Source organism: Micromys minutus (assembly GCF_963924665.1).
Source record: "Micromys minutus genome assembly, chromosome: 30".
Classification (NCBI taxonomy): Eukaryota; Metazoa; Chordata; class Mammalia; order Rodentia; family Muridae; genus Micromys; species Micromys minutus.
Window position 1 is genome coordinate 29,184,468 of NC_137965.1, and position 25,492 is coordinate 29,209,959.

General features: G+C 34.0%; 1 pseudogene across 1 annotated transcript in view; it reads right to left on the minus strand.

Moving 5' to 3' along the window:
- The window catches only part of LOC308439950 (vomeronasal type-1 receptor 4-like), a 36,779-nt pseudogene extending 30,205 nt beyond the window's left edge, over positions 1-6,574 (minus strand). Inside the window, exon 1 of the transcript in view lies at positions 6,372-6,574. The product of the transcript in view is annotated as a vomeronasal type-1 receptor 4-like (transcript). The remainder of the gene's footprint in view (positions 1-6,371) is intronic.
- Positions 6,575-25,492: the final 18,918 nt, after the last annotated feature.

Sequence of the window (25,492 nt, forward strand, 5' to 3'; positions counted from 1 at the left end):
ACTAATAAGGTCTTGTCTCTTCTGACAGATTTAAAAAGAGAAGCAGTTATCAAGCAAAATCTTGTATCAGTTACTGAGAATTGATTAAGGTTGAGAAAAAGAAAGTGTGCCCCAAGACAGAGAACTTTGCTACTTAGACTTTAAGATCTATATTTCACTATGTCAAATATATTCTCCATTTGGAAAAGGTTCATTTAGGTCAGTGCCTTTTTAGTATCCAGCATTTTGTAAGTGGAGGAAACAAAGGAATATCTGCCTTTATACAAGAGCTTGCCCTGAATGGAAATACATTTATAGATGCAGATGATTTTACACTGAAATTCTTCTTGGCACTAGGGAAGGCTTAAAAGGATGGACCAGGTTTGCTTTGTAGATATGTGATAAAGAAATTACATAAACATATGTGTGTGTTATATGCATGTGATATATATGTTTATCTATGTGTTTATGTGTGCATTAGTATGGTGTATGTGTGTAGGTGTGTTTATGCTTATGTGTTTGTATGTTTATATGTATGTGTGTACTGTCTATATGTCTATGTTTATGTGTATATGATAGTTGTATATATGTGTGTGTGTGTATGTTCCTATGTGCTTATGTGTATGAGCTTACATGCATGTATCTGAATATGTCCATATGTGACTTTGTATATGTATATGTGTAAATGTATATACGTGTATTTGTGTATTATGTATGTGTGTATAAGTATACATATGTTTAGATGTTTATGTATGTATGTGGTTTTGTGAATGTATGTGTATAAATTCACATAAATAAATATTTATTTCTGTATTATGTATGTGTATATAGGTGTATGTATATAAGTATGTATATATGTGTATATATATGTGTGTGTATGTATATGTACATATAAATAGGCATGTATGCATGTTTACCTGCACAGATAATACACACACATATCTATACATATATATATATAGATATGTTTATGTGTATGTGTGTATGTGTGTGTGTGTGTGTGTGTGTGCATAGACAGAGAGAGAGGGAGAGAGAGAGCAAGTGAAAGAAAGAGTGAGGGTGGAATGAAGGTAGGAGGAGGTAGGTAGGAAGAGAGAGAGTTTTGTGTATCACAACAGGAAGAAGCATGATCTGTATTGTAAAATTATTGTGGGTGTGAAGAGGTTAAGAAAGTATTGTCTTGCATCCATGAGGCAGAGAAAAACATAAAATTTATAAGTAAATTTTTGAAGAGCCTATGCTCATAATTATAAAGTAAAGAAAAGATTAAATTTGAAAGGGATCAAAGATTGATTAAAAAAAAGAGCCAAAAGATAGACTTTAAAAAATGATTTCTAGTATTATATACATTAAGCAAAAACACACTTCAAATCATACAAAAGTAACAAATTTTGCATGCACATGCTTGTGGATAGTGAATCAAGGTGCTACAACAAGTTTCTATAGACACTGCACTTTATTGTAGACAGAAGAAGTTTCTTTTTCCATTTTCTGGCTTCCATACTGATAGAATCATAGCCAGGATCTCTCTTTAGTGAAGAAAGTGTGTGTAACACTAATAATTCCCAGCTGAGATGTGCACAACCCGTTTAGACATTATGTGGACCATTAATAATTGAAACCAGTTGGATTAAATATATTCACAAACAATCAAACCTGTGGAGCAGAACTAGCAGAGGAATTTTTTGTTCTATTGTTAATGGTTATGATCTAAGCAGGTATATTTAGAACCATGCAGTACACCTATGCATCACCTTCCTATGAAAGGATGATTTTCCGGTAGATAGTTGTTCCTATACATACTCATAACTGTTCAATGTTAATGTTAGTTTTTAAACTGGACGTTTATTGCTTGGTTTAAATTGTAATTTTATTGATTCATAATCATATATATTTACTACTACTTTAAAACTACTTTTGTTTATTCCTGAAATGTTTCTTAGTGATAATGAAGTTAGAAAACTTAATTCATTGCAATTATCTCAAAATTGAACAACCAGCACAGATGTGAAGCTCACTTTTCTGCCGTTTTGTTTTCTTGACGATGTCCTTAGCCTTACAGAAACTTTGCAATCCCATTAAGTCCCGTTGGTTAATCTTTGACCTTAGAGCTTGAGCCATTGGTGTTTTGTTCAGAAAATTTTCTCCTGTGCGTATGTGTTCTAAGGTTTTCCCTACTTTCTCATCTAATAGTCTTAGTGTATCTGGTTTAATGTGGAGTTCTTTTATCCATTTACACTTGAGCTTTGTAGAAGGAGATAAGAAAGGGTCTATTTTCATTCTTTTGCATGCTGAGTGCCAGTTGGACCAGCACCATTTGTTGAATAGGCTTTCCTTTTTCCATTGAATATTTACTGCTCCTTTGTCAAAAATCAGGTGTCCATATACATGAGGGCTCATTTCTGGATCTTCTATTCTATTCCATTGATCCACATGCCTATTTCTGTACCAGTACCATGCTGTTTTCAGCATAATTGCCTTGTAATAAAGCTTGAGGTCAGGGATAGTGATTCCCACAGATGTTTTCTTGTTGTTGAGAATGGATTTCACTATTCTAGGTCTTTTGTTATTCCATATGAAATTGCACATTGATCTTTCCAACACAATGAAGAATTGGGTTGGAATTTTGATGGGGATTGCATTGAATGTGTAGATTGCTTTTGGTAGGATGGCCATTTTTAAAAAATGTTGATCTTTATTTTTGTAAAGATAAGGTAAATGGATATTATTTAGTGTCTACCTGCACAATGGAAACTTTTTTTCTGTGAGGCAGAGTATTTAAATGATATAGAAATGCATTGGCCCAAAGTAGAAGATTCTGATCATAGGTATTTCTGCAAGGTAGGACCCACATCACTACAGAAATGAATCCTCAGACCTCCAAAAAATGATGCTGAAAGTGGAAAGACAAAGAAATCTCATTAGAAGAAATTGAAATAAGAATACCAAATGTCTGAATATTTCCACACATTTATGCTCATAAATTAATAGGAAGTTGTTAACAATGCTTTTAGTTTTTAAGAATGAAAAAGAAATAGCCTACTTCCACTTTTCTACTTAGCATAAGTGTATCTAAAAGAAAATTAAGAAATGCTGAGGTAAATGAGAATTAAAGTGTCAGTCTGAAATAAACAAGGGGTTATCAGATTTATGTTCAGCTCTTTGGATGACTAAGGCCATGACAAGAATTACACCTCGCTGAGTTGGACAGAAAAAGTACGTGTTTGTGTGTGTAAGTGTTTGTGTGTGTGTGTGTGTGTGTGTGTGTGTGTGTGTGTGTGTGTGTGTGTGTTTCTGTGTCCTTTTAAATATGGTGACAAATATTTGAGAAAAAATTCTTCATTTGATAGTAGAACTCCTATGTCAATTTCCCTTACTAATGACTATGAAGAAAAAAGTCAACATACAGAAGCTTCTTTTCAACAGAATCTTTACCTAGAATTTGTGCAGGACTTAGACATTCAGTTTATCCCATACAATTCAGAATGTGCAGCATTGAGTCCGTGAAAAAGAGAAAGAGAATGGCTTATAGATCTGAATTCAAACAGCTGGCTGCAAATTGTCCTGTATTCTGCAGGTCTGAGGGAAGGTATTAAACCTCACCATGGCAGATACTGAATGTGGCACTACTGGTCATTAAGTCAGATACCTCACCTTCTTGTAGACACCATAATGGGTTCACTTGTTGATATACTGATAATTCATCTCTTAAGTCAAGATGGTGCCATAAGTAGTATCTGTGACCCTTTCCTAATGAGGAAATTGACATCATATTTTTCTTCATTACGAACTGTTAGCTGTGTGTCTAAGTTCTGTCTGACAATTACCTGACCACAGACAGTTGTGTCTGAGTCACTGTGGAAGGGGCTTTTCCTCCCCTTTTCTCTTTCTCATCCTCTTGCATTCTTGCTCCTGCTCTTTCTTTTTAACCCTTCATTCCTCTCTCCCATTCTCTTCCCTCAATCTTCACATTTATTCATGGCCAGGCTCTACTCCTCTATTCTCTCTTCTCTCTCTCTCTCTCTCTCTCTCTCTCTCTCTCTCTCTCTCTCTCTCTCTCTCTCTCTCTCTGCCTCTCTCTCTCTCTCTTTCTCTCTCTGCCTCTTTCTCTCTGTCTCTCTCTATTTCTATTTCTCTCTGTCTCTCTCTCTTTCTATTTCTCTCTGTCTCTCTCTCTATCCATCTATCTATCTGTATTTCTCCTTGACTCTCTCTTTATCTCTTCCAATTTATGTTCCTACTACTTCTTAACTCTACTCCCCATGCCCTCAACAAACTCTTTCAAAATGAACGGATGACTCAGCTTTGACTATCTGAAGAACATTTTACCGCACACCAGACCACACCTGAACCAAAATATATTTCTTCTCTATTGTTTTATGAACACAACAATGACTGGGGCATTGATGTTTCCCATTATTATTATATGTGGTGCAATGGATGATCTAAGCTCTAGTAAAGTTTTTTTTTTTATAAATTGAGTAACCTTTAATTGGGAGCATAGATATTCAGAATTAATAGTTTATCTTGGTTAATTTATCTTTTTATCTGTATGAAGTGTCCTTCTATATTTTTATCTGAGAAATTTTGGTTGAAAGTCAAATTTATTTGATATTTGAATGGTGATTCCAGGTTTTTTCTTGGAAATATATTGTGGAAAAAATGTTTTCCTATCTCTTATTATCAAAGAGTGTCTGTCTTTGTCACAGAAGTGTGTTTCCTTCATGAAGCAAATTGCTGGGACTTTTTACATATTACATATTTTAGTGTCTGTCTCTTTTTGGAGGAAATTGAATACATGATTTTAAAAATGATAGGAAATTTTTATTTTTGTTTTCTGTATTTTTTATATATAAGGTATAGAAGTATGTGTGGTTTGCTATCTTCTTTAGTTTCTTTTTTTCTTTCTTTCTTTCTTTCTTTCTTTTATTTTATTTTATTTTTTTGCAAGAAGACTCTATTCATTGCTTTTCCTAGGGTAGAGTTTCTCTCAATGTGTTAGATAGACATTTTCATTTATTACCTGATATGGAGCTGAGCTTGTGAAAATATAGTGTTTGAATTTATCTTTATCATCACATATGTAAATTACAACCATCTCTGTACATTTAGAGTTCAACTGTGTTTGTCCTTGTCTGTTATTTATATTATCTTAGAGTCTAAATGACATCTGTCTAGGACCTATTAGCTTTAATGGTCTCTGCCTTTTTATGTTACTTGACATGTTACACTTACTCTTTAATATTGTTTCCTTGTTTTGTCCACTTGGTGATTTTAATATTATGTGACAGAAAGAATTACTCTTCAGGTCCACTCTATTTGGAGTTATGTAGACTCTGTGTGTGTTCTTGGTACTTTTTTAGTTCAGAGAAGTTTTCTTTTGTAAATTTATTGAAGATGTTTACTGATCCTTTAAGATAGAAATCTTCTGTCTCTTCTATGCTAATTATTATTAGTTTTGGTTTTACCATTGTGTTATCAATTTCCTCAATAATTTGGGTTAGAAAAGTTTTGCATTTTCTTTGACTTTTGTTTCAGTGATTGCTATGATATCTTGTGATCATGAGATTTTTTTCTTCTTTTTCTTGTGTTAAGTTGGTATGATTCTTCTTTTATGATTCTTGATTTTTTTCCACATTTTATATCTCTATTGATGCCTTTTTGTCCTTATTTTTTCAATTTTCATTTTTAGATTCTTAATTGTTTTGTTCAATTTCTTCTCCTGGTTGTTACTGTTCTCTCTTGTTTCTTTAAAGCAGATATTAATGTCTTTTCACATGTCTGTATCATCATCATGAGAAATGATTTCAAATCCATATCTTGCTTTTCGGGTGTGATGGAATAACTAGGACTAGCTGTAGGGGGAGAACTGGGTACTGATGATATCATGTAGCCTAGTTTTCAGTTGCTTATGTTTTTGTCCTTGCCTTTTACTTTCTGCTTTTCTCTAGTGCTACCTGTGCTAATTATATCTGACTGGATGTGATTTTTCTTGAGATCCTAATAGTGTTAGAACTCTTCAGTATTCAAGTATCTGTGTGACTTTGTTATTCTGGAATACTGTGATGCTTGGATCCTGAATATGTCAGAGCTCCTGGCATCCAAGCTGTCTTGGAGACACTGGATTTTCACTGTGACCATGTTTCTGATGTCTTTGGTTGTGCCAGATTTCCATTGCTCCTGGATGTTTGATCTCCTGAGAGTCTAGGTTCCTCTGTGATCTTGTGCCTAAGAGTATAACTGTATTTCTGTGTTTCTGCAATCTGTGATCCTATGATACAGTGGTCCACTAGACATGGACATGCTAGAAAACTTGGATGATTTTCTTCTGTGTCTTGTGGGATTGGGTAGAGTATCAGCTTCCAAGGTCAGGTAAGGGCTCAGGCTCATACCAGAAGGGACACAAGACTCGTGTTGGCTGGTGGCTTCTCTTTACCTGGTCCCAGATGGACCCAGTAATTCCAGGCATATGGCCAGAAAGTGTTTCCTCCTCACATATCATTTTGGGTGTTATAAAGCACCTTGATGATGGGTTTCCTTTAGGTGCTGTGGGATTAGATGCAGTACCAGTGCTCAAGGTCTGCTTAGGAGTCATGTTCACCCAGGAAGGGATGTGTCAATGTTTTATAGGGTATATTCTGCACCTGAGATATTCCCTTCTATCTTCTACCTGGCATTTTATACTATTTACTCTTTCTTAAAAGACTGCATTGCTGTTTTCTACAATCACAGTCAGTATTTGCTGAATATCACCTCCTTCACTTCCCTGAATTTTTAAAACCTTTAGACCCTTTGTTCTCTCCCTATCCCCTGGCTTATGCTTAGCTATCTTTTTATTTTCAACTTTATTTTTTTTAAAGAGACATGTACAGATTTCTAAAGGCATTTTGGCAAATCATAATATGAGTATATTTTGTTCGTAAATAATTATTTTAGAAGATTTAATTATGCAAAGAAATCTACTAGTTTTCATAAGCATAAAGTACATGTAGAACAGAACATAACATGGAAATCTTCAAATTTTCTTGGTGTGTGTATATATTAAACATAATGATTTTTGAATACCAAAAATTCACACAAACCTATATTTTTAGCTTATGGATTAGACAGCAAAAAGAGATCAAGGGGATAAAAATCAGAAAGAAAGAGATAAAAACATCACTCTTTGCCGATGACATGATAGTGTACTTGAGTGACCCAAAAATTCCACCAGAGAACTCCTACAGCTGATAAACAAGTTCAGCAAAGTGGCTGGATACAAAATTAACTCAAACAAATCAGTAGCCTTCCTATACTCAAAGGAAAAATATGTGGAAAAAGAAATTAGGGAAAAGGTACCCTTCACAATCGTCACAAAATCTATGAAATACCTTGGTGTAACTCTAACTAAGCAAGTGAAAGACCTGTATGAAAAGAACTTCAAAACTCTAAAGAAATAATATGAGGAGGATCTCAGAAAATGGAAAGATCTCCCATGCTCATGGATTGGAAAATTCAACATCTTAAAAATTGCCATCCTACGAAAAGCAATCTACAGATTCAATGCAATCCCCATCAAAATTCCAACCCAGTTCTTCATGGAATTGGAAAGATCAATGTGCAATTTCATATGGAATAACAAAAGACCTAGAATAGCGAAATCCATTCTCAACAACAAGAAAACATCTGTGGGAATCACTATCCCTGACCTCAAGCTTTATTACAAGGCAATTGTGCTGAAAACTGCATGGTACTGGTACAGAAATAGGCATGTAGATCAATGGAATAGAATAGAAGATCCAGAAATTAGCCTTCATGTATATGGTCACCTGATTTTTGACAAAGGAACAGTAAACATTCAATGGAAAAAGGAAAGCCTATTCAACAAATGGTGCTGGTCCAACTGGCACTCAGCATGCAAAAGAATGAAAATAGACTTTTTCTTATCTCCTTGTCCAAAGCTCAAGTGTAAGTGGATCAAAGATCTCCGCATTAAACCAGATAAACTGAAACTATTAGATGAGAAAGTAGGGAAAACCTTAGAACACATAGGCACAGGAGAAAATTTTCTGAACAAAACACCAATGGCTCAAGCTCTAAGGTCAAAGATTAACAAATGGGACTAAATGAGATTGCAAAATTTCTGTAAGGCTAAAGACATCGTAAAGAAAACAAAACAGCAACCAAGAGAATGGGAAAAGGTCTTTACCAAGACCACATCAGATAGAGGCCTAATATCCAAGGTATACAAGTAACTCAAAAAGCTAGACACCAGAGAATCAAATAACCCCATTTAAAAATGGGGTACAGAGCTAAACAAAACGTTTTTAGTTGAGGAACACCGAATGGCCGAGAAACATCTGAGGAAGTGCTCCACATCCTTAGCCATCAGGGAAATGCAAATCAAAACAACCCGGAGACTCCACCTCACACCAGTCAGATTGGCGAAGATCCAAACTCAGATGACAGCAGATGCTGGTGAGGCTGCGGAGAAAGAGGAACACTTCTCCACTGTTGGTGGGGTTGCAAGCTAATACAACCACTCTGGAAATCTGTCTGGCGATAACTCAGAAAATTGGATATAGTACTACCTGAAGACCCAGCTATTCTACTTCTGGGCATATACCCCAGAGACACTTTAATACACAACAAAGATATATGCACCATAATGTTCATAGCGGCTCTATTAATAATAGCCTGAAGCTGGAACAAACTCAGATGTCCTTCAGAAGAGGAATGGATACAAAAATTGTGGTATATATACACAATGTAATATTACTAAACCACCAGAAACAATGACTTAACCAAATTCTTAAGAAAATGGCTGCATCTAGAGTATATCATCCTGAGTGAGATATCCCAGTCACAAAAGAACAGACATAATATGCAGTCACTGATAGTGGGATGCTAAACCCAGAGGCTTGTACTCCCCCAGAAACAACTCAGAGACTGTATGAAGTCCAAGAAATAAAGAAAACAAAACAAAACCAAAAATATTTACAAAACAAGAAAACTTTAACTATTTCCATGTTACATTTTATTTTACATGTACTTTAGCTCATTGTAACTATTAAGTTTTCAAGGCATACAATCAAACCTTGAAAAAAGTCAAGTACTGACTAAGAAATATATTCATATAGTTTTATATAAAAATTATGATAAAATCTGAAAAAAGTACCGACAAAATATGTATAATTTTAAGCAAAAAATGTTTAAAATCTGTACATTTATTTTTGTTTTGTAAAATAAAGTTGTTTAAAAAAAAAGTCAACAACTATCATACTCTGAGTGGGAGCTATACAATATGTTTTTTTCCTCAGAAGGACTAATGCTTTCAGTTTTTGGCCTTTGTTTTTCTTGAGCTTCATATGGCCTGTGAGTTGTTTCTGGGATATTCAAAGCTTTTGGGGGCTAATATCCAATTGTCAGTGACTGCATATTATGTTTGCACTTCTGTGACTGGGTTACCTCACTCAGGAATTTATTTTCTAGATTCATTTATTTTTCAAGGAATTTCATATAGTCATTGCTTCCAATAGCTGAGTACTATTCCATTGTGTAAAAATACCAGAATTTTTGTATCTATTCCTCTACTGAAGGACATCTGGGTTAATTCCAGCTTCTGGCTATTATAAATAGAGCTGTAATAAACATTGTGGTACATGTGTCATAATTGTATGTTAGAGCATCTGTGGGTATATGCCCAGAAGTGGAATAACTGGATCTTCAGAAAGGACTATGTCAAATTTTCTGAGGTATTGCCAGACTGATTTCCAGAATAGTTGTACTAGCTTACAGCCCCACCAACAATAGAGGAGTGTTACTTTATCTCTCCATCTTTGTCCGCATCTACTGTCATAAGAGTTTTTGATCTTAGCCATTCTGACTGTTGTAAGGTGGAATGTAAGTGTTGTTTGATTTGCATTACCCTGATCACTAAAGATGTCAATAACTTCCTTAGATGTTTCTTAGCCAATTGATAGTCATCAGTTGAGAATTTTTTGTTTAACTCTGTGCCACATTTTTTAAAAACTTTATTTTACAAAACAAAGAGAAATGTACAGATTTTAAGAATTTTTGCATAAAATTATACAATACATTTTTGTCAGTACTTTTTTCAGATTTTAAAATAATTTTTACATAAAACTGTATGAATATATTTGTTAGTCAGAACTTGATTTTTTTAAAGGTTTGATATTATGCATTGAAATCTTAATAGTTACAATGAGCATAAAGTACTTGTAAAACAAAATGTAACATGGAAATAGTCAAAGTTTTCTTGTTGTATAAAGATTTTTTTGTTTTGTTTTGTTTTGTTTTGTTTTCTTTATTTCTTGGACTTTATACAGTCTGTGAGTTGTTTCTGGGGCAGTGCAAGCCTCTGGGGTTAGCATCCCATTATCAGTAACTGCCTATTATGTCTGTTCTTTTGTTACTGGGTTATCTCACTCAGAATAATATTCTCTAGATGCAGCCATTTTCTTAAGAATTTGGTCAAGTCATTGTTTCTGGTGGCTGAGTAGTATTCCATTGGAATTAAAAAAAATAAAAAAAAACCTAGAATATCAAAATCCATCCTCAACAACAAAATCATCTGTGGTAATCACCATCTCTGACTTCAAGCTATATTACAAGGCAATTGTGTTAAAAACTGCATGGTACAGGTAGAGATATTGGCAGGTTGATTAATGGTACCGATTAAAAGATTCAGAAATGAACCCTCAGAATATGGGCACTTAATTTTTGACAGAGAAGCTGAAAACATTAAGTGGAAATCAGACATCCTTTTAAACAAATGTTTTTTTTTTCCTCAACTGGCACTCAGCATATAAAAGAAAGTAAATAGACCCCTTCTTGTCATCTTGTAAAATGCTCAATTGCAAGTTAATCAAAAATCTCCACATTAAACTAGGTACACTGAACCTATTAGTAAAGAAAGTAGGGGAACCCTTAGATAACATAGCCACAGAGGAAATTTTCCTGAACAGAGCAACAATGGTTTGAGTTCTAAGACCAAGTACTGTGAAATGGGACTTAATGAGATTGCAATGTTTCTGTAAAGAAATACGAGCAGCTAACAATGACTCCAAACCTTAAAAAGCCATTGACCAGATGCATTGAGTGTTTATTTTCATCTGATATTATAGAAAATTTAACATCAGTACTCTCCAAACTATTCCACAGAAAAGAGACAGAAAATCCTACACAACTTGATCTTCAAAGCTATAATTGAACCTAAACAATAAACCCCACAAATACCTTCCTAAGAAAGGGAACTTAAGAAAAATTTTCTTCAATAATATTGATGCAAAAATACATGGCAAAATTCATGCAAACCAAATTAAAGAACACATCAACAAAATCATTCACCATATTCAAATATGTTTCTTTCCAGGGATGCAAGAATTGTTCAATATGTAAAAATCCGTGTATATAATCCACTATATATACAAACTCAAAGGGAAAAAATAATACATGATCATCTTTTTGGCTTCTGAGAAATGATTTAACAAAATTCAACCCCAATATATGGTAAAGGCATGGAAAGATTAAGAAAACAAGATGCACACTTAAACATAGCAACAGTAATATACAACAAACCTGTTAGTTGCCAACATCGCGATAAATGGTGAGAAACGTGAAGCAATGCCACTAAAATCAGAGAGTGAAGAAGGTTACTTTCTCTCTCCCTACCCATTCAATATAGTACTCAAAGTATTTACCCAGAACAATCAAACAGCAAATAAGAGGTCAAAGGGATACATGTTGGACAACATGAAGTCAAAATACCACTATTTGCAGATGATATGATTATATATTTCAGTGATAACAAATTTCACTACAGAACTTCTACATCTGATGAGCAAATTCATCAAAGTGACTCTATATAACATTATATCAAACAAAACACTAGCTTCTAACCAAAGGATCTACAGGGTGAGAATGAAATTAGAGAATCAACATGCTTCACAATACAATATAAATAAAGAATACAAAATATCTTGTTGTGACACTAACTAAGCAAGTGAAAATTCTGTATGACAAGAATTTCAATTATCTACAAAACAACTTGAAAAAGACTTCAGAAGAAGGAAAGGTCTTCCATGGCCATGGATTAGAAGTATCAACATAGTAATAATGGCCATCTTGCCTAAAGCAATGTACAGATTCAATGAAATCCCCATCAAAATTATACCTCAATTCTTTATAGAGTTAGACAGACCAATTTGCAAATTCCTTAGAAATTATAAAAAACCCAGGACCGAAATAACAACTCTCAAAAAAAAAAAAAGATAAATGAAAAAAGAAAATAAAAAATCTTCCAGGGGATAAAGCATCACTAACCAAAATCTGTATTACAGAACAATTCTAATGCAACCTGCATGTAATGGCAACAGACAGACATGTAGATAAAAGGAATGGAAGTGAAAAACCAAAGATGAATTCACCACCATGTTTATTTGATCTTTGACCAAAAGCTAAAAACATTCAATCAAAAAAGGACAGCTTATTCAACAAATGGTGCTGGTTCAAATGGCAGTCAACATGAAGAAATTTGGAAATCAACACTTTCTTATCTCTTTGCACAAAACTCAAGTCCAAGTAGAGCTTAGAATACATAAGCATGGGGGTAAACTTCCTTAAGAGTACACCAATGGATTATGCTCTAAGATCATGCGTTGACAAATGGAAGCACATGAAATTACAAACTGTCTGTAAGGAAAAGAACACTGTCAAAAAGACAAAAGAGAAGCCAACAAATTGGGAAAAGATCTTTACCAGTCCTACATCTGATACAGGGCTAGTATCCAATATCTACAAAGAACATAAGAGAAACTATTGAGATAGGGTACTGAGCTAATCAAAGAAATTCCAATTGAGAAATATTGAATAGCTGAGAAATGCATAAATAAATGTGCGACCTCCTATTCATCAAGAAAATACAAATCAAAAACCCCTGAGATTCCACATCATACCAGTTAGAATGGCTCAGATCATAAACTCAATTGAGAACAGATGCTGGCAAGGATGTGTTCAAAGAAGAATACTCTTCCACTGTTGGTGGAGTTCTAAGCTGGTACAACTTCTCTGTAATTAATTCTGGTGGTTCCTCATAAAATTAGACAGAATATTACCTGAAAACCAAGACACTCCACTTCTGGGCATGTACCCCAAAAATGTACCAACACATAACAAGGACACATTCTCCACCATGTTTATAATATCTTTATTTATAATAATGAGAAGCTAGAAAGGACCCAGATGTCCTTTAACAGAAGAATGGATAAAGAAATTTTGGTACATTTATATAATGAAGTACTATTCATCTATTAGAAACAGTGACTTCATGAAATTTGCAAGGAATGGATGAAACTAAGGACTATCATCCTGAATGAGGTAACCTCATCACAAAACAACACACATGGCATGAACTTATTGATAAGCAGATACTAGTTTGAGAAATCTCTGAATACCCAAGAAAAGTTTTACAATCTTTGTGAAGCTCAAAAAAAAAAAAAGGCCAAAATAAGATTCCCCAATTCTTTGTAAAAGTTAGAACAAAACACTCACTGGAAGAAATGTAAGGTTAAATAGAGGAACAGAGATATAGAAAAATCATTCAGAAGCTGCCTCATTCTGGTATCTGCCACATATGAGGCCAGCAAATCCAAGCACTATAGATTCAGCTGTGCATGGTTGCCCCTAATCATTGGACTAAACTTGGGGACCTCATGAGGGTGCTAAAGAAAGCACCTAAGGAGCTGAATGGGGTTGCAACCTCATGGGAAGAACAATATTATCAACCAAACACTCCAAAACGCCCATGGACTAAAACACCGACTTTTGTGCACATACTGAGAGACCTATTGATCCAGTTGCATATGTAGCTGGAGATATCAGTGTCAGCATCAATGTGAGAAGAGGCTTATGGTCCAGGAATGACATCTTTTCTCAATGGAATGTTCCAAGGCAATGGGGTAGAATGTGATTAAAATGGAGTGCTCCTTTGTGAAGGCAAATGGATAAAGAGGGAGTGATGGGATGGGGGAAGGGAAATCTTAAATATAAATAAAGAGTACCTCATAAAAAAGAAGAAAAAAATCTGAAATGAAAGAAAGATAAAATTAGTTTATTTAGAATGTCTAATTTGAGGCAATAAGAAAACTGTGAAATTAAATATGAATCTTGTGTGTGTGTTTGTGAATATTAATTATGTCATGTATTTTTGTTGTGTATGAGGGAGTCAATATAATTGGTTATGAAAGAATAAAACCCTATAAATATCTTATGGATTTAGAATGGTGATCTAATAGCACAGACATTCACTGAGAAGTGTAAAATTTGCAATTAGTCAAGGTTTTGAATGACTTCATTAACTAACTGTGTCATGTTCTATGCATCAAAATGACTTTGACATAAAAAAGTTACTAACCATAATTAGGCTACCCCCAGATATCTAGAAATAGTCTTATATATACACAAAAATAAATATATCTTTGTAATGTGTATGAACTCTAAAACTGAAACCACAACATTATTTCATTAAATAGAAGAAAGGGATTTGATAATTGATGTCACCAATTTGTCATAAAAGTCATAGAGATGATTAGATAAAGGAATTATATATCATCATGATGAATTATATGTGTAACAAACTAAGGACAATATAAAGGTAAATGGAGGAAAACATCAAACATTCCACTAGCATGAGAAACAAGACAATAGCTTTTTTCACTAACAAGCTATTCATCCATGCTTTAGTAAAACTCATAAGCTAAGAAAATGAGACAATATGCGGAAAAATCGGAAATGCAAATAAGAAAAGAATTCAAAGAATATTTATTTTCAAATAATATGAATAATATGACTCTATAATAAAGGACATCTCCAAATTTCTACCCAAAACTGAGTGAAGCTAATTTATACCAAGTATTTTTAAATTACAATCTTATTAATATTTATATCAGTGGTAGGTATGCATGTGTGTGTGTATGTGTGTGTGTGTGTGTGTGTGTGTGTGTGTGCATAAATGCATATGAGAGAGAGAGAGAGAGAGAGAGAGAGAGAGAGAGAGAGAGTAGAAAAGAAAAAGAAGAAAAAATCAGAGTATATGTGTTTGAGTAGAATAGAAATTTCAGTTAATATATTCCATGAATGTTTCCTATAATTATGTCTAGAACTCCAAGAATATCATGGAAGTACAAATTTTTGTCTTTATAACTGTTATAGAAAATGTTGACAAGACTTTACATCCTCCAGAAAAACCTATTTCTGACATCACAAAACAGAGTAAGGTTTTTACTAAGGATTTCTAACTATGTTTAGCATATTTTAAGTTTCCTTTGGTACGCATTTTAATCATATCACTGTGGTAAGTATGTATAAATTTGTTTTTGATACATTTGACCAATACCAAAAAAATAAATTTATAGGAAATTTATGTTTTCAGTTTTTCAGGTTTTATGTAAGTTGTGTTCTACACCCATGGCTAGAGGTAATAAAGAAAAAAGAAGAGAGGACATTCTCAATATATATGTGTCTCATTAGGTAAACACAAACAAGATGATAATATTTATCTTTGTCAATAGCCAGGTCATGCATTTCACCATCTTCATAGCAACATTATTCATTAAAATCAGAAACTGCAAGCAACAATGATGCCCCTTAATAGAACAATGGTTACAGACAATGTTCATTAGAATACTATTCAGCTTTTAAAATCAAGAACATCATGAATTTTCCAACAAAATAGATAGAACTATAAAATATCTTGAATGAGAGAAACAATCCCCAAATAGACATGCTCACTATACTCACATATTGGTAGATATTGACCAAAAACGTTTAGAATTCCCATGACATAACCCAAAGAAGTTATTAAAAAAGCCCCAAGGAAGATGGATTGAACAAGACTTAAAATAGGTAACAAAATAGTTATGGGAGGCAAATAGATTTCAAGGGACCCGGATGTGAAAATGGCAGAGAATGATATACTATGATAGAATCAAGTGTGGCAACATACAGAAGGGAGTGTCAGAAAGCCAGCAACATAAATGGAAATCCAAAGGTGTCTATGATTTGATGTGAGGGATATTTCTAAGAGTATCTAGGTACATGGGTCAGAGGAGTTTCCCAGGACTAAATGTGGGTGACTTTACAACAGATGTCCTTCAATGGGGATATAAAACCTGAAGAGACTACATCCAACATTCAGACAAAACTACCATTTGAAGGATGGGGATACAAAGACTCCTATTTTTTTGACTCAGAAATTCTTGCCTAATGGAAATGTAGAGACAAAATGGAATAAAGATTAAAGAAATGGCTGCCAAATAGCCATTCCAATTTGGGGAGCCAACAAACCCTATCACAATTTTTGATGCTACACTGTGCTCGATGACAAGAGACTATTATATTTTTTTATGAGAGTGTCTATATAGCTGTTGACTGAGACAGATGCTGTTAAATATAGCTAAACCCTGGAGAAAAGGTTGGGGACCTTATTTGTACAAGATAGAAAAAGTATTTTAGGAGCTGAATACAATGTCCATCTTTAGAAAAACCAAGTGTTAAATATTCTGAAACCCTGGGAGCTTTCACAGATTCAGACACCAATCAAAGATCATACATGGGATGTTTCCAGGTACCTGGCACAGATGGAATAGAGGTATGCCTTGTCAGGCTTCAGTACAAGATGATGCAGCTAATCCTAAAAATGAATCTTTATAAGCCAGAATGTGTTGATGTTGTGAATGTCACCCTCTTATAGACAATAGGAAGGGGTGGTGAAGATAGAACTCTGCAGGAGGAGTCTTGGAAAAGGCAGCATTGGTTGTATAAATAAAAATCATTAGCAAGTGTTCAGTCACAAATAAATGAGTAATAGTTATTTTTCTACACTGTTGATGATAATATCAGATTAAACAACTTGATGAGGAAAATTTTTGCCTCATGTCCCTTATATGGAGTCTGGTTATACTCTTGGCAGTTCTTCATGTCTCATGCAGGTTGGGTTCTAGATCCATGACTATGTGTGCTGAGGGAGTAAAAGATGTGTGTGCATTGATCTTTAATTGGATATTTGCTCTGATACTGTTTCCAAACTAGTTATGACCTCATAATATTCATTAGATGCAACACAGGGGATAGTGATAGCATTTGTTCACAACAGGTTTTGCTAGCTATGGAGTCACAGGTAAACAGTAAAATGGAGCATAATTACTTGGTATCCTCTCAGCACAATAATCTGTCATTCATAAACTCTCACATTCAGTCTCTTATGGAAAAAGTTCCCATTATTTATGTATGAGGAACAAATTGGTTTTGTCTTCACTAGTTTACCATGGGAAATATTTTTTGACATGTTAACAGGTTATTTCCTGTTTATTTCCACCTTAAAATATATTTTTGTCTAGTATTCCAATCACGTTAAAATGGCTATATAAAGGATTTTTCCTGGTTTAGGCAGAATTTTACTCTTAATGCTAAAACACTTGCTAACTACTCCGAACATAGATTATACATGAGAATTTTCAGTTGCCATTACTTATCAGCATGATTCTGGCCTACACTCTAAATAAATTTCTTATTATACAGTTAAGTATGGGTGGATGCCAGCTTATTTCACATGTAAAATATGGTTTTCAAAAGATGAAAATCCTTAGAGAGTACTGCAGCATACCAAATTGCCAAAAACAAGAGACCACAGTTTTCCAAGCCCTCCTCAATACATGATCAACACAATAGCTAAATATAGGCTCAGAAATAAATGTATAAAATAAGTTGCAATGCTTGCAATGGCCAAAGAAACAGAAGGATTGCTTTAAGAATAAATCGCCTGGAAACATCAGAGAGGCAACACACATGAATTCTCATCAATGCAGCTTCCTAAGGAATGCCTGAGCAAGGATGCTCCTGAAAAATATGGTACCATTAACAGGTTAAATGCTATTTGGCCACACACATAGACAGAAAATTAGAGGGAACAGAGGAATGCTGACATTGGAATACATAATAATGTGGAGGAGAGAACTGTTCGTTTGGTCATCTACTACATACTTGTTAGCACTGAGGTCTTAGCTGTATTAACATGTGTTTGTCAGTAGTTTAAGATCTAGAACCAGTGACCACCATCAAGACTCAGGTCATGCACAGTGAATGCTGAGCTCCCAGAACAGCCTCACAAGTTCTCTCCCAACTGAGCCAACAAAATAAGAACCAAATCACTGCACTGAGAACTCACTGCCTGCCTACAAAGAGCCAATAATCCAGGAGCAATTTCCTTTCTAAGCTCATGGCCTCTCAGACACACAGGAGAGATAAGCTCCAGTCAGAGAGAATGAGATCACCTATAATCACAGAATACAAGAGGGCAAGAAGAAAATGAAAGAACCTATGCAATGGAAACCAAGACAACCTGGTATCATAAGAGCCCAGTTCATGGAACTCAACAACCAGCAGATTACACAACTCACCAGAAAAACAAGATTTTGACATAAACCATACTTTATAATGATTATGGAGATCTTTGTGAAGCACGTGAATGATTCCCCTTAAACAAGTGCAGGAGTAACAGGAGGACACACATAAACAAATAGAAACCATTAAAGAAGAAATACAAACATCATTCAAAGAAGTACAATAAAGCACAAACAGGTGAATACATTGAAAATGAATGTAGAAACAATAAAAATAATCACAAAAAGTGACAAACATGGAGATAGAATATCTATAAAGATAAAAGAGGAGTCATATATGAAACCATCATCAACAGATTAAAAGAGACAGAAGAGAGGATTGCAGGTGCAGAAGAGAACAATAAAGAACATTGACAAAATATCCAGAGAAAATGCACAAACCAAAGAGCTTCAAACTCAAAACATCCAGGATGTGCCAGACAAAATGAAAAGACTAAACCTAAGAATAATAGGTGTACAAAAAGAATACTCTAAATTAAAGGCACATAAAATAAAAGTTTAATAACCTTAAGAACAAGATGATCATGAACATAAGAAGCCTAGAGTACTCTATATAAGTTGTACCCCAAAAGAAATTCTGCCTGAAACATAATAGTCAAAACACCAAATGTTCAAAAAAAGAAAGAAAGAAAGAAAGAAAGAAAGAAAGAAAGAAAGAAAGAAAGAAAGAAAGAAAGAAAAAGAAGCTAAAAGTAGTAAGAAAAAAAGGACAAGTAACATAGAAAGGCAAAACAAACAGAGTTACACCAGAATTTGCAACAGAGATGATAACAGCTAGGAGATTCTTCACAGAATTCATATAGACCCTTGGAAAGCACAATGCCAACCAAGGTAAATATAGTCAACAAAACTCTCAATTCCCATTATTGGATGAACAAAGATATTGAAGGACAAAACATTATCTCTCCACAAATCCAGGCCTACAAAGGATAATAGATGGAAAAATAAAGCACAAAGAGGAAAAGTACACCCATGTAAAAACAAAAAATCATCGTGCAAGTAAACAAGAAAAATAACCCAATGAATGTGCTAAAGAAAAGACAGAAGAAGATAAAAGGGTTTCATCTGGATGGTAAGAACAACATTATCAACCAACCAAACCTGGAGAACTCCCATTGTCTAAAACACCAACCATTGAACACACACTGAGAAAGCTAAGGCTCCAGTTACAAATGTAGCTGAAGATAACAGTGTCTGGCTTCAATGTAAGAAGAGGCCTTTGGGTCACAGAGAACACTTTCTTCCAATGTAGAGTAATGCTAAGGCAATGGATTTAAGTGGGTGATTAAGAGCCAGTACAAGTTCATGAAGACAAGTGGAATGGGTGGGGAGATAGAAGCAGGGTGGAAGAAGGCAATAACTTTTCAAATGTAAATACAAAGAATATCTAATAAAATGAAATATAAAAAAGAAGTAGGACCAAAAACATGAGAGGACTGGAGATGTGTATGTCAGAGGAAAAAACAGAAAAAGATAAATTTTAAATTAAATTTTAATTTAAGGGTGAAGTTAAATTATGAATAAATTTCAATAATAAATAGGATTTTTATTATAAATCTAAAACTTAAGGCTTCCTGGAGAAATGCTATGACACACAAAGTTGTTATGAAAAAATAATTAGATGACAGTGATGATTGTTAGATAGAACATTTTGTTTTGGGGGGAAGGCTAGAGGTCAAGACAACCTCTGGGTATGTAATAATTCATATTATGGGGACATAGATGATTTTTATAGTGTACAGAAATGAAAATATCTTGTAACAAATTGAGTACTGAGAAGAAACATCAGGCTGTTTCATTACCCTGGGAAATCTTTAATACTCTTAGGCTGATAAAATGACATAGGAATAAACTGGAACTTGTAATTAACTGGCCCCTATAATTTTACCTCTTATCCAAATTTTAGTACTTCTCTCATTAGAGAAAAAATTTATAGCATTCTATTTTGATTTATACAAAACTCCATATTTATTCAAGGTACCAAGTGTAAGAGACTCTTAAAATGCTCAGAGAAGTATATGGGATATTTTATAAGAACCCTTTCTTTCAATAATTGTTATTAGCATGGTCAAAGAGGCTAAAAGAGGGTTAGGTACTTCCTAGTGGTATATGCTTTATAGTAAAGAGGTTTGGTCCAGAAAAAGCAGAGTTCTTGCACAGGAAAATCCACTTGTTATGTCTCTATGCACAAAATATGCACAATATCAACCTAGAGAAGTCCCAGCTGAGGGGAGAATATTAGGAAGTCCCACTGCCAAATGAAAGCTACTGACCACAAACAACTTCTGAAGGAGGATGTGTCAGACATCTTAATATTTCCACCTATTACAGACTATCCCTGAGCCAGACCTAGGGACATATGAGCATCACTATATAGTTTTTTTTTTTTTTTTTTTTTTTTTTTTGTTGATTGATTCAATGAACACTTAAAATATGGAGAGAATTGTGATGGGTAGTCTACATTATAAGAAGAAATAACTTATTTATAGATGTGAGCAAAACACACAAGATGTATGAAGCCCTCAAACATTTTAATTACTAAAGAATGTAAACCTAAAATAACCTATATTCCTTAGATTTGGAAGAAATCTGTGAAGACAGGAATCAAAATAGTCACAGATACTTCCTGAACTTTCTCAGGTACCTTCACACAAAATTTCTTGCACCTTCCACAAGAGACCTGGCGAATGTTCAAGGTTCATAAAAATTAATATATTTTTAAAACCATATTATCATTTTGGGTATATTCACAATAAACTTTCAGTATCGTGATTTTTGTTAATCAACAACTGGAAAATTTTACAAATGATCTCTTCTCCCTAAGCTTGTGCTGTCATTACCAACAAAGTTGAAATGAAAATTACAGTTCTATAGGGAGGTGAGTTAACAGTCTCTGAACTCTACCTCATTTTATGTGACACTTATACGGAACTGTATATTAAAGAGTCTGGATATGCTCAGTGAACCCACTGTCCTGAAACTACAAACAGCCATGTGAGTATTTTCTATTAAAGCCTGAGTAGCAGACTGAAAAATAGAGAGGACTGGGTGATTGATTGAATCTGCTAAAAAAATAAAATTTGCTATAGAAAAAGATCCATGAAACAGACAATGAAGGCAGAAAATTAATTTCATAATTAAGATATTATTGAAAGATTTAACAGTGTTTCTCACCATGGCCCACTCTCTGTCTTTCTTTTTACAATAATAGAAATTCCTAAATAAGGGTAAATGTAGGTATCAAAAGGAAAACACTGTTTATCTGTGAAGCTACTAACTTATTGTTGTAAATGGTCAATTTAATAACTCCCCTTACCATGTTTAATGTGTAGACTAAACGTAAGTATTAAATTATAATTTAATTTATATTTTCATCAAAGAGGAAATATTAGCATGGACATGTAGGTAGGAAATAGTCTTGGAAAGGTCATGATGTGAACATGTTTCCAGTGTAAAAAATATTCATATGTGACATTGCACTTTTACACACGTTACAGTCAGTAACTCTGTCTAGATTAAGTGGGCATTGTTACATTGTCTCTTTTGAAGCATCTCCCTCTTGAATGTGGGTTGGTAATATGCAAATGATGCTTAAGTTTTAATACTGAGCAGTGGCATCCAGGACAAAGTATATCTTGGATTCTAATCACTGGCTTAAACTTTCTCTAAGCCCAACCTGATATGACATCATTTCTTTTTGATGTTTCTATTGTTCATGGAACATAGATCCTTTTTAATGCTCTTGCAGGGTTCTATCCCTCAGAAAAATATTAATAGCTAGTGCTATATCTCAATGAGCAATGTTTAATATTTTACATACCTTCTTCTGATTGTACCATAGTAGTTTGAAAGCAGCTCCTTTTTTAGAATGCATCATAAATTTATTATAATAGAGTCATCAATATAGAGATTATCAAAAAAGCAAGGTGTGGATTGAAAATCCTTAATCCCAACTTTTGTAGAGTCAGACAGATCTCCCTGAATTTTGAGCCAAACATGTTCTACACAGTGACTTCAATGACAGCTAGAGTTATATAGTGAAACTCCTTCATGAGAAAACTACATTTACAAAAAGAAAATGAGCTCAATTTTAAAGAAAACATGTTACTGACTTAAGTTTGACAAGTCCTATTACTTATAAATACATGCTAAAGTTTCAGGTGGAATTTTGCATAGGGTAAAGTATTATTAATTCCTCTGTATGTCCTTGTGTAGCTTCTACCTCTGCAGGGACAATTATTCACATCACTATGGCATATCAAAAAGTCCACCTGATTTTTTTAAAATTAAGGTAAAAAATATTAGAGCTTTCCAACAGGTCAGACCACACTGAGGACTTCATTATTTTTAAATCTCAAGGCAGTAGTATTTGGAATTATTTTATAAAATTCAATTTAATGTTAAATTTAAAATTTATTTTATAATGGTTCATTAGTTTATTTTTGTTGTCTGTATATCCGTGTATATACTATGTGTGTGCAAGCACATGTGTGTGCATGTGTGTGTGTGTGTATTTGCTTGCAAGTGTACGTGCACACTACTTGAAATCAAAGCCTTCGGAGGCCAGTATACTGCTTGAGAACAATGGATTTTGAGTTAAAAACATTTATAAGCCACTATGTGGTTCCTGGGAAACAAACTTAGCTACTCTGAAACAACAGCAAGTATCCTTTACCTTCTCTTAATTGCCTCCAAAAATGCAAAAAGGAGAAAGAGAGAAAGAGAGAGAGAGGGGGGGGTAGGGAGGGAAGGAGGGAGGGAGGGAGGGAGAGAGAGAGAGAGAGAGAGAGAGAGAGAGAGAGAGAGAGAGAGAGAGAGAGAGAGAGCATACAATAACATACAAGCACAGTGAAAGTAATGGTATGTGATGAACAAGATGTATGTGAAAATCAGGATTGTGTTGGAAGCATATGTCATAACTCTGTGGGTAGAGACTGAGGTAAAACTAATTGTGCTATAGAATCCTTGTTCAAAGTCTTCAAGCACCTACACTGCCTCTCAGCAATTTTGCATTGAATGCCACTCCTACCCTTAGTGTTCTTAAGTTTATGTATTTGTTGTGGAAATAATGATACTGTCCAGATCCTATGTTTATAAACAAAAAAGAAAATGTCAACCTGAGAGGATAGTTACTTTATACATCGTTACTGCTATTTCCTAATTTTACACCTAACTAAAAATTATGTTTCCTAATTTAATCTTAACTATTTCAAATATTTTAAAAGTGAATATTTATAAGTGAGAATATTGAACTTCAGTGGATGTGACCACTGTGCCCACACTGTAAACTGTTTACAAGACACCCTTATAGAGGCATTGGATACCATTAGTGAACTGCACTACAGTTTTGTCAAATTAAAACATATTCACTCACATATAATCACACAATAAAAAAAATTTAAGCAAAGAAACAGTATGGAGATAGAGTCTGCACTACTAACATCATAAAAGCTGTTTTAAGTTACTATAGACAGGGCTTTTTATCTAGTGCCATAGCATTCCTTGGAGTTCTCTGCAGGCCTACTACATGTGAAGTGCATACGGTAAGTATTAGTAGTTCCTGAGGTCACAGCTCATTTCTCTAGTTTATCTTTTACAGATTCCAGACATCACTGCTCATCCTGTCTCAGTTCTTGACTGTAAGTGTCTTGTCCAAGTATAGTTTGTAATTTTGTGAATAAATAATTTCCCCACTGGTCCTGACTTCTTGGTTCAGGCCAGTGCTGAATCATAGATGCTGCTTTCAGAACCTTCAATGGAATCTCTCATTATCTCAAGAATAAAATAGTGACAACTTGACTTGAAGGTGTTGTATCTTGAGAATTTCCTCCTATGTCATGCATGGATGGGCTAATCAACTCAATGCCTTTGTTCCGCCCATTTTCACTGTAGTTCCCTGACTGGTGAATAATAATTACATACACATTTTCCAATTATTTATTTATTTGTTTATTTATTTATTTATTTACTCACTTTACATTTTGGTCACTTTTTGTCCTTCCTTCCCCTTAACTCCAGAGAGTCTGGAAAATGCCTGGATTACCTCCAATCCTGGCAAAATGAGACTCTGCAGAGAAATGGATATTTTCTTCAATGTGACCAGATAAAAATCATAACCTGTGGAATGGATTTCAAAAACAGATAACTACATCTGGGACAGCCCAGAGTCTAGGTGCTGGAAGACAGCATCACACAAGTTTTCTTCAGATCTCTAACAGCACAGACATAAGTGTGCACAAAATGCATGTGTGTATATGCTGTGATATTCTATAAGACTTAACATATAATTTCACATTATATATGCTGTTACTTGCAATATCATTTAAAGGTGTTAAAGGTGTTTTTGCTCTTAATAAAATTGTTTTTTCTATATATCTATCTATCTCTCTATCTATCTATCTATCTCTCGATCTCTCTTTCTCTCTCTCTCTCTCTCTCTCTCTCTCTATATATATATATATATATATATATATAGATAGATAGATAGATAGATATAGATATAGATATAGATATATTCTGAATGCTATTATTAATTTTTCATTATCTATTAACTAATATTTTGTAAAATGTATTTTATAAATTGATATATTTGAAGTTGATAATAGTCATTAAAATTATTTTCTTTAAACCATTGCTAAAAAATAAGAGTATAATCTTACAATGTTGGAGTATGTTTTCTAACCCTGGTTCTCTCTCTCTATTCCATTTCAGAAGAGAAGTAATCTTGCACATAAGACTGCATATTCTATAATTATGATGGCATCTTTCTGATATGCAGGTGTGTCCAGAACACTCAGAATATTATATAGATGAACTGTAAATTGTAACTGCACTGTCAGAAGTTAAATATTTATTGTTAGGTTACATAGAGTACCTAGACTAAAGTTTATGTTGTCATTGTATTCCTAAGCTTTAAGGACACCTCTTAGTTTCCTCTCAATATCTCTTCAGATTATTAATAATTTTCATTCATTCTGATCAAAAATGGATATGGCTGTGATCTAAAAAGTATCTTGCCCTATCACAGAATGTACTTCTGAAGTATGATATTCAAA